The following is a 10209-nucleotide window of genomic DNA, read 5'->3' as shown; positions in this document are numbered from 1 at the left end:
TATGTAGACGTCGTATGTTAATGAACCTATGCATATTCTTGTAACCTCAATAAAAGGACAGTGGTACGGGAGGACGGACCAGAGCGACTGGGGTCAAGCGAAGGGACGGCGCTCTGTCCGGTCTCTCCCGTGCACGAGTAACATGAAGAACTTTGCCTATTTGTGTCTTGCTTAGCAGTGTAATTATATTGTCTTCAACGTTCCAGCGGATGGGTTCAAGCTACAAACCTATCAACTACTGTCGTGTGATGATTGATTACAAGGGAGTGTCAGCCTGGATGATCATATATTTCCACTGGAAGGAAAATCTGGCCCAAAGAAGTAAACGGGAACAAAAAGCATCTCCTCCCTGAACCTCCAATGAATCAAAAGTGACCACAGCTGCTCCTGGCCATCACCTTGTATGGTACAAAGTTTTTTGTTTTTCATTTTTTCAGAAGAGGTATTTTTCTTTATCTTTTCTAATTCTTGATGTTTTCTGCCCTGGTCTCCTGTTTTCAACTCTCCTATTTTGGTCATTCAAAGGACGCAATCAGCATAAATCAGCCAAATTTGAACCAAACCAGTTTTTGATAGGTTTATTTTAAACATTGAGTTAACTGGTTAGTATACAGAAATCAATATTTGAAATTATAGTATCCCATAGGATCCGGCCATTGATGTTCATTGCTCCATATTGGCCAATGCTATTGGATGCCAATAACAGACTAATATTGATATGCATTCTTCAGTCTTTCAAAAAAAAAACAAAAAAAAAAAAACTTTTCTATGATCTCTCAGTCTGATAATATCTATCTTCATTGCCTCATTCCTTCATCTGTTGTGCTCTTGCAGCTCCTTCTCTATCTTGTCTTCTCTCTGTGGAATAATGTTTCACTTGCCAAATCAGTTACAGAGTTGCATATGCTTCATACATATGCTTCAGGGGAAACTCATTCTAACTTACTTGAAGTGAATTGTCAATTGAATTCTTCAAAGGCACAGTAGTATCACTTTCTTTATAGACTCTGCTCATGTTCCACATTAATATTAGATTAATATTAGGCTAGTTAGATAAAGAGCCAGATACATAAAACTATGCAGATTCATAACTAAAACTGTGTGCACAAAAAAGACATAAATGTGCACACACATTACGCTCCCTTATTATATTATTATTACAAGCACAACCACTCTTTAATGTGACCTCTGTGATGTAAATTAAAGCTTATAGAAAAGCAATTCTTTATCTGGCGCTATTCATAAAGCACATGGAGCTGTAATCCAGAAAAGTCCAGTCTAACCGTAGCTATGGGTTTTAGGATTTTTTTTTTCTTTAAAACATCATTTGATGAAAAAATTGTCCCAGTCATGTACACCTCTATGGTTAAATGTCATGACTCTTTTTAAACCACTTTTTAAAAGTGCCTTTGAAAAAAAACCCATATAAACTGCGCCATAGTTGCAAGTCATTAACTTTTGTCTCTACTTTCATTTTGTTTGTTTTTGGCCTGTTTGCTGTTCGTTGTCTCTCTGTGCTCTTCTCTGTCCCCTCAGCCGAGTTGGTCAGGGCCCTTTCCTGAACCTGATTCAGGCAGCGGTTTCTTCCAGTTAAAAGGACGTTTTTCCTCCTCACCATCACTCAGTGCCTCATCACTGTCTCTTGCTCTCGCTCATATTGTAGGATCTTTACTTTACAATAAATACGCAAATAAGCGCCTTGAGACAGCTGTTGTTGAAACAGCTGTGAAAAATAAATTGAATGAAATTAATTAAATTGGACACAGCTAAAAAGCTACTTTAGATACTTCCAGATACTTCAGAGGGTAAAAGTAAATTATATTGTACTTTTAGCATGATTGTGATTTGTGCCATATGTGTAAAGCAATATTTTGTAAGCTTGAACATTTTATCAGGTTAAGCAAGTAGCTTTCTTTCTTTTCTTTTTTTAGTAGTTAAGCTGTGAAAATCTAAAAAAGCTAAAAGCAATTTACAGTGAGGAAAAATACATTCAAATAAATAATCCCATGTTGTGAGTATTGACAGGATTGCTCAGACATATTTGTCCAACATCTGTACCACTGAATTCAAACAAGTAAGTTTGCTATAAATAATAATAATAAAATTCACATGAGGAGAAAAAACTTTGAGGAAGGAATAAATTCTGATCTCCTACAAATATAAACATGTACATTATTTATTTATGGATACTTTAATTTCTAGTTGTCAAAATTACTATTAAGGAGAATTTCCCCCATCATTACTTGACTCAGACTGACTTTATTGGGTCAGAATATTTTTGCAGCATTCCACTAGTCTAAAGTGTGTGTTAAGGCATCTGGTTTGGAAAAAAAAGTTGGATAGAGCAGGAAGGATTATCACAGACAGCTGGAAGGCAGTTCTGAGTTCTGAAGGGACAGGCGAAAGATACTGAAATACTGACAGAGAGCAGATCACACTAAATTCCTCTTAGTTTGCTATTTTATGGATCCTTTTATTCAAAGCTGTTAGCAGAAGTCCACTAAATGTGACATCAGGACTTTGCGTGTCGAATGTGTTTCTTGTTGCCTCTTGTGACCTTTAGTAAAAAAAAAGAAGAAAGAATATTTAGGCATGAAGAAGTTAGTATGTCAAAAAGTATTTAATTTGCTGCTTGGCCAGTTATATTAAATAGCATGAGGCTAATTTCAGAAAACACATATTAAATCAAAGACATACTATACCAATAAATACATACTCCTGCTTCTGTTATTCCCTATATAGACATTTTTATACATGAGCACAGGGCAATGTCAAAGGAATCTTGTCCACACTGAATAGTGGGCCAAACTGATCTGTGACCTGTGACAAGAGGAGCTACAGAGAGAGAAAGAAAACACAAGCAATGGATTTTTAGAAAATGTGTAAATGTGTTAAATACAATGTCATTTTGAAATACTTTCATTCTTCCACTTTACAACATGTTGATGCATAGCACCCTGCTTACTGAACATGTGTTAAAAAATAGTCAGAGGAGTCTGAGGTAACAAGTTCTGTGAAATACAACCGGTGCAGTGACGCATTCAACACAGGGCAGAGGGTTGCTTCACCAGCAACTCGCAACCTAGCCATAGGAATAAAAATTTGATTTATGAGAGGAGAAGTGCTTAATGTTTAGATTGTTTGCTGAAGTAAAGATATATGATATATTTAAGGAAAATATTGTGACAGAAATTAGCTCTTCATGATTCAAGACCTTTTGATTTCTTGTTGCCAGTAAAGAGACACTGCAATAATATCTAGCTAAATATGACCCAAATGCTGTGGCACTCTATAAAATATGTACTTGTAATTTTACATGAAATGATGATTACGATTAGTGATTTTCGGGTTTACAAGGATGTTTTGAGCAGCAGAGAGATGCTTTAAAAAATAAAAAAAACTTGGTCTGTGTAGGAAAGCCTCCGTAAAGAGGCTGACAAAGCATCGTAAAGCAAACTGACTGGGAACGTTATTAGGTACACCTGTGAAATTTAACATAAACCCATTTAACAGCTGTGCCATAAATTTTACTGTTATGAACATTATGTTCACGCCAAAGAAAAGTGATATTTCCATTTTATATTCATTTTTAAGGTCATAGTAAGTGATGGTGATCGCCCTAAAATGCATTATAATGAAAAGATTTGGCCCCTTTCATGTGTTTTAGTTCATTACAACAGATTTGGTAAAGCACATTGAGCACAAGTGTTTGCTCTGGACTGTTAACCGTTGGACTTGTGCTCATGGCAATGCTAACTAGACTGAAAAAATTTAAGGATGATTGTGGTAATCAATTAGGTCTTAATTTTGTTGTAAGTGACCATATGGAAAACTTTAATATGACATGAAGGTATCCAGATTTTTTATGACATCCATGTTTTTCACATTCATTTGCACTATTGTTTGTGAATAGCTACAAATACTTTGAATGCTGCCTCTATATAAAATACAAGCCACTGAACAACTTTACAGTCTATTACACTTTCTTTGTTTAACTTTGTCAGTGGCAAAGGGTCATAAAAATATCAAAGTTTAAGTTCAAATCAATAATTTACAAGAGCTTGTCAAGGTTCTTGGTATAAGCATGACTCAAATGCAGTCTCTAGGTCAAAGTTTAGTGCATTTAATTACAGTGAATAAAAAAACAATCAACAGTAATGACGGTCCCAGTCTCCCTTCAGGCTTTCCTCAGAGTCTAAAAAATCTCCAATCCAAATGTTCACTCCAAACAATAACTGCATGTCGCTCCTTATCCACAGGTCTACCAGACAAAACCTGAGCATAAGTTAAAGAAGATAAGAAACATTTTTGTAGATAAAGGAAAACATATGCTGAGGCAAGGAGCCGGGAAACATTAACTATTGCGAACAATCTAGCAAAAAATGATGTTTAGCTAACGTCCTTAAAAAGCAGCTTCAATAAAATCACGTGATTACATAAAAATGGCGTGTGAAAACCGAAAGGCGGAAATCTGGGGTGTGTCCTGCTAATGCACAAACACCAACACAGCTGCACACACAAACACAGTGGAGGAATGGAAGGATGCAACAGTTTGATGAACAGTAGTTTGATCAAAATGAACATGATCAATCTACAGAGGGCAGAATTTGAAGAGAATCAAAGTGAAAACTGATGCACCAAGCTACTGCACCAACTCACAATGATCAGTAGTTTGTATGATCCAGGCTTTCCTGACAACATCAGCGCTAAATGAGACAACAAATGGTGTTCTGGGGGAATCTCCTCCCAGATCTGGGCACCGAGTTCCTGCACAATCTGAGTTGCATCAGATGAATCAAAACACAATTTCCCAGATGTTTTTTTTTTTGGTCAGTGTCATCAATTACTTCAGACTCCAGGAAATGCCTCATACTCTCACCACATGAGGCTCTGTGTAGCTGACGACAAGCAGGACCCCATGACCCGCTGCACCAGTGTAGGGTCTGACAAAAACCTTGAGATGATTGATGTAATTTGGCACTATATAGTAAATAAAGCTGAGCTTAATTCAATTGACAGTGGGTCAAAGGATTTAGCACTGACACCTAATGGCAGTCAGGTTGCGATTGCTGAGTCTGTTGAAGTCTTGGTGTCCATCCATCAATATGCCTCATTCTCCGTGGCTTCTCCAGACCCTTTCACATATGTGACATGTGCTTAGAGTGAACCTACACTCATCTGTGAAAAGCACAAGGTGCCAGTGGTGGACTTGGTATACTATAGCAAATTTGCAGGCTCCAGGATGAGCACAGGGCCCACTAGAGCAGCGATGCCGGGTGGCGAGAGTTGAGGCTCAGGTGTGAAATGTATGGTTTTCAGGGTTTTTATCGGTTTTCGGCGTTATTTTGTCATCGTTTTTATCGTTAACTCGGTTTTCCTGGGTCTTTTCACGTGTGTTATGAATAAATCTTCTTTTTTTCGGTACTGGTAGTTTTATTTTGTTGTATTTATCCGCGACACCTTAAAGGCCGTTCTGTGAAAATATTGTCGCGCATAAACCGGTCCGTGGCGCAAAAAAGGTTGGGGACCGCTGCACTAGAGGACTTTTGGCCCTAAGACCATCCTCATGAAGTCTGTTTTTGATGTTTGGTCAGAGATACTCAAACCAGTGGCGCGGCTGCCCCTCTGTTGGTCTTCCTTGGTCTCTTGTGGGTGGCTGTAGCTCAGGTGGCAGAGCAGGTCAGCCACTAATCAGAAGGTCGGTGGTTCGATCCCAGGCTGCATCCTGGCTGCATGCCAAATATCCTTGGGCAAGATACTAACCCCGTGTTTGCCTACTGGTGGTGGTCAGAGGGCCCGGTGGCGCCTGTGTCCGGCAGCCTCTCCTCTGTCAGCGCGCCCCAGGGCAGCTGTGGCTACAATGTAGCTTGCTATCGCCAGTGTGTGTGTGAATGGGTGAATGACTGAATGTAGTGTAAAGCGCTTTGGGGTCCTATGGACTAGAAAAGCGCTATACAAATGCAGGCCATTTTACCATTTGTGTTCTGGGGGCCTCTGGATGTCTGGAGTTTTGATCTCCTCCATACCTGCTTCATGCCCTGGAGGACGGGGCTGTGGCCCCCCCACACCCTCTAGCAGATCATTACATGAAGGAACCTTTTAAAAAAAACAAAAAAAACAAGCGCGTCCATGCTCACAGGTGTACACACGGGTGATCACACCCACAAACTACACCCTTTTTGGCTCCTACCTCAAAGCACACTGTGTTCTGTTGATCTTATGTGCTGCACAATAGTGTTTAATATTTAGTATTTACTGTCATATTCCCATATATCATTGTGATGTTGTTTATTCTATTACTCTTGTTCTCTTCTGCTTGTTTTCTTTTTTCTTTCTCAGCAGGTGACCCAGGTGATTGATATATGCATTTTTTTTTCTTTTTTTCTTCTTTTTTTTCTTTTTCTGCTCATTCTGTTGGTTTTTGGTTTTTGCCCTTCTCCCCCGTCCCTCTTCTCAGCTGTTTCTCTTTCCCTCTTTCTTTCTCCCCTTCTTTCCCCCAGTCAAGTCTGTCCCATGTTCAGTAAGTGAAAATAAAATAAACAATAAAAGGTGAATCAAATGGACCATTATGGCAAGGCTGGGATGGTCAATTTGGTAAAGTAAATCCATTGGGCATCTTTCTTTGCCTTTAGACAACAATTCTGATGGCAAAAGAGCCAAACGGGACAGGCCAAAAAAAAAAAAAAAAAAAAAAAAGAGATACTCAAACCAGCCCTTTAAGTATACAGGACCTTTTTTACAGAGTATATTTAAAACATAACTGAGCAATTAAAACATGATTACAGCAACAGGAGGAACAACCTTCTTTCATACTGTTGACTGCCCCGATTTAATGATAAATGGTCTACATTTTAACATTTTAACCATGGTGGTTCTGCAAAAGGATTTCCAATGTGTTTTTCATTTGCATTTTCTCTCTCTCTCTCTCTCCCCCCCCACCCTCTCTCTCTCACACACACACACACACACACACACACACACACACACACACACACACACACACAAAATACCAGCGGAACCAGAGCATAAAATTAAAATCATGAAGATTACGTGATTGCCAATTTGAAAGATAATGTCAAAAGGGAAGACAATAACAGATGTACTACTTTCTTAAACTAGCATATTGATGATGGACTGAAAATAAACTAGCTCTCAAATACTTTGTGGGCTTTTGTCAGGATTTAGGTGTAATGTCAGGTAGTCAATTTTGAACAATTTGCCAAGTTAGAAATGCATTAAAGGTCAGACATAACAACCAGTATGTTGGTCTAGAGCTCTTGTCAGAGCCTTGAATATATGACTGTACTAACAATAAATCAACATGAAAACCGATCCAAAAACGACTGCTTTCTTTTTCCTTGCGCAGTCAAACCAAAACATCCTGTTAAAATCCTGCAGCACTGCCTATTCACCCTGATGCTAACCATTTGTGATTGTGTACATTGAAAACATGGGCCCTGATTATCACCAAGCTGAAAACATAATTTGACAATGCAACTAAATACAAATACAATTTGCCAGATTCAGCAAAGCATGGAGATCAAATTATTCCCACTGGGCTTTAATTAGAAAATGTGTAAAAATTCAGAATCTAATACACGAGGAGCTTACAGAGAAAACTCTTTCCAGATCAACCATCACGTGTCAGGTCGTCACAGATATATCCCTCCTGATCGGCTGCACAAAGTTGTTTCTGGTCCATGAAACACAACCTGAACTACAACACAGCTTGCAATAGTCAGGCCATGACTGTGACATCTTTGTCATAGTTTAGATTATCTGACGAGTGGTGTCATGGGAGATGGAATGAGTCACACTCTTGCTGTGAGAAGCAGCAGGTGCAAAGAGTTAAGCAGATGAACAAGCAACAGATGTTCTCAAGTTTACAGTTTTTCTCAAATGCTAAAACACATTTCACAAACGTTACCACCAGGTCCCCCAATGTCCAAACACAACACCCTTCTCTAAAGCTACATAAACACAACCACACCTTCCCACTGCAAAACTCAAACTCCCACACCAAGAGAGCAGCTCGAAGCTGTCAAAACTGTAAACACTATACACAGCATTACACACTACAGCAAAACAATTGAAAACACAATGCTCAATTTGTGAGAAGGTTCTTTGTTTCATAACTGCCAATGCATATTTTAGAAACTATACAGTAACGGATCGTCGTAGATCCCTGCAGAGGATTAGGCATTTAGATTTGTGAGTTTCATATGAGTAGTATAAATCTATAGAAAATCCTGCATGTACGTACACTACTGTAACACAACTCAATGCAAAAACAGAATCTATTGCACACAACAGTAATCTTGAAAACATGAACAGGGTGTGAAGTTTTTTTATTTACGTTATTCACACCACACACACACCACAATCACTGTGCGGCATCATGTCGCTGAGCTGTTGCTCGCATCTCGTCCGTAATGATGGTACGAGGTTGTCTTGCTCTCCCTCCTGGACCTTCTCCTCTCCCATGTTGGCCTTCTCCTCTTCCTCGTTGGTCGCTCCTCTTCCTCCTCTCATTTGAACTCCTCTTCCTCATTGGCCTGCTCCTCTTCTTCCAGGGCCAGCTCTTCTCCCTCCTCTGCATCAAATTCCTCTTCCCCTGACTCTGCCTTCATCCATTGTGTTTGTTTGGAACCTTCAGCATACTGTGCACTCTGAACTTGCTTTTACATGTGGGTACAGCATTAGCAACAAGTGTCTTCAATTTTGAGTCATTGTGTGTAGTGAATGACGCCAGGTGTGTTCCCTGTGTTCAAAGATTGGTGACTGTGGCAAGCATTTTGCATCACATGGGCTTTCATTTGAGGATATGAGCAGAGTTGTTTTGCAACATGTGTTTTAGCAAGGAAAAATGTGTTTAGATTTATGAGTACAGAGGGTTGTGTTTTGTGAATTGTGTCTTCATGTGACATGTGTTTATGGTACTGGAATATGGTGGCTACATTTAGTAAATGTGTTTAGACTACTGGTCATTTGGGTTACAGGATTGGCTTTTGTGTTTTAACATTTGAGAAAAACTGTAAAAAATATTACTGTGGGTCGAAACAAATATTAGAAATGACAATAAAAGTTTAACAATAATAAGTATGATAGGGTACAGCCAATTTTCCAAGGAAAACACACACACACACACACCTCAGAGCAAGAAGGTCCTGGGTTTGAATCCAGTTTGTGAGTTTAAATTGTCTGAAAGATATCATTGGTAGAAAAATGCTGATTATATTGATTGTCTCTCTGTTTCCTTGTTATAGACTAGCAGGTTGTTCAGGATGTACCCTACTGCTCACCATATGACAACTGGGATAGACTCCAACCCCTGGATCAGACCCAGAAGACTGCATTCTGCAGATACATTTTGAGACAGCTGTCATAAATTTCTGAAACTGTCATTATCCCAGGGTATCTTTGGTTTCAAGATCATTACAAAGCCAAACTCTTTCACAGTACAATAAGAGAACCGCCAGTTTGCAGGCACAACCAATATAATTTATTTGCACTGGTCACAAGGTGTTTCGTATGGGAAACTGCAAACTACGAACTATATAAATAGTATCAGGTCCAACATTGTACATTCATGAATGAACAATAAGTTGTATAACTGGATAGTATTTCAAAAAGGAGAGATCCTCAGAAGAAACCGAACATGATTTATTGATGTGCAGAATTCAGTTTAGGGTATTTAGCGTTTAGACTCTGATGGCCCATCAAAGCAGAACGGAATCCCAGTGGTCATAAGGATTAGGGCAGGACCCCCCTGGAGTATAAATGCTAGTGGTGGAGGTGAAGATGGAAGCTTGAATGGAGCCTGAATGACGAGCGAGAGGCTGTGGTGGGGAGGATGTGAGTCTCACAAAGGTGAGGGAGAATTACAGAAGAATTAAAGTATGTGGTGTGACGGCTGATTGGCCTGAAGAAGGCCAGCATTGACGTGACAATCAGCTTGACAGCGTGAGAAAGTGGAAGTGATGTAAAGCTTAGATTAGCCACAAATACTTGGGAAGCAGAGATGTTTCGATACAGATCTTCCTTACTGAACTTATGCATGAATTCCTTTATGGTAATAATAAGTAAGGGCAGCAACATTTAACCATCGTGTAGAATTTTTGCTTGAAAGTTGAAAGTTGTGAACATTTTTTTTACTGCTGTAAATGTTGGGGCATGGGATACATTTTCATACCCATGACTCCAGAGTAG

The sequence above is a fragment of the Aulonocara sp. 'chitande type north' Nkhata Bay genome, linkage group LG5 (genome assembly GCF_057382095.1).
Source record: "Aulonocara sp. 'chitande type north' Nkhata Bay isolate Kocher_YH1m ecotype deep benthic linkage group LG5, A_spYH_male_GT1.1, whole genome shotgun sequence".
NCBI lineage: Eukaryota > Metazoa > Chordata > Actinopteri > Cichliformes > Cichlidae > Aulonocara > Aulonocara sp. 'chitande type north' Nkhata Bay.
This window is presented reverse-complemented; position numbering follows the sequence as displayed.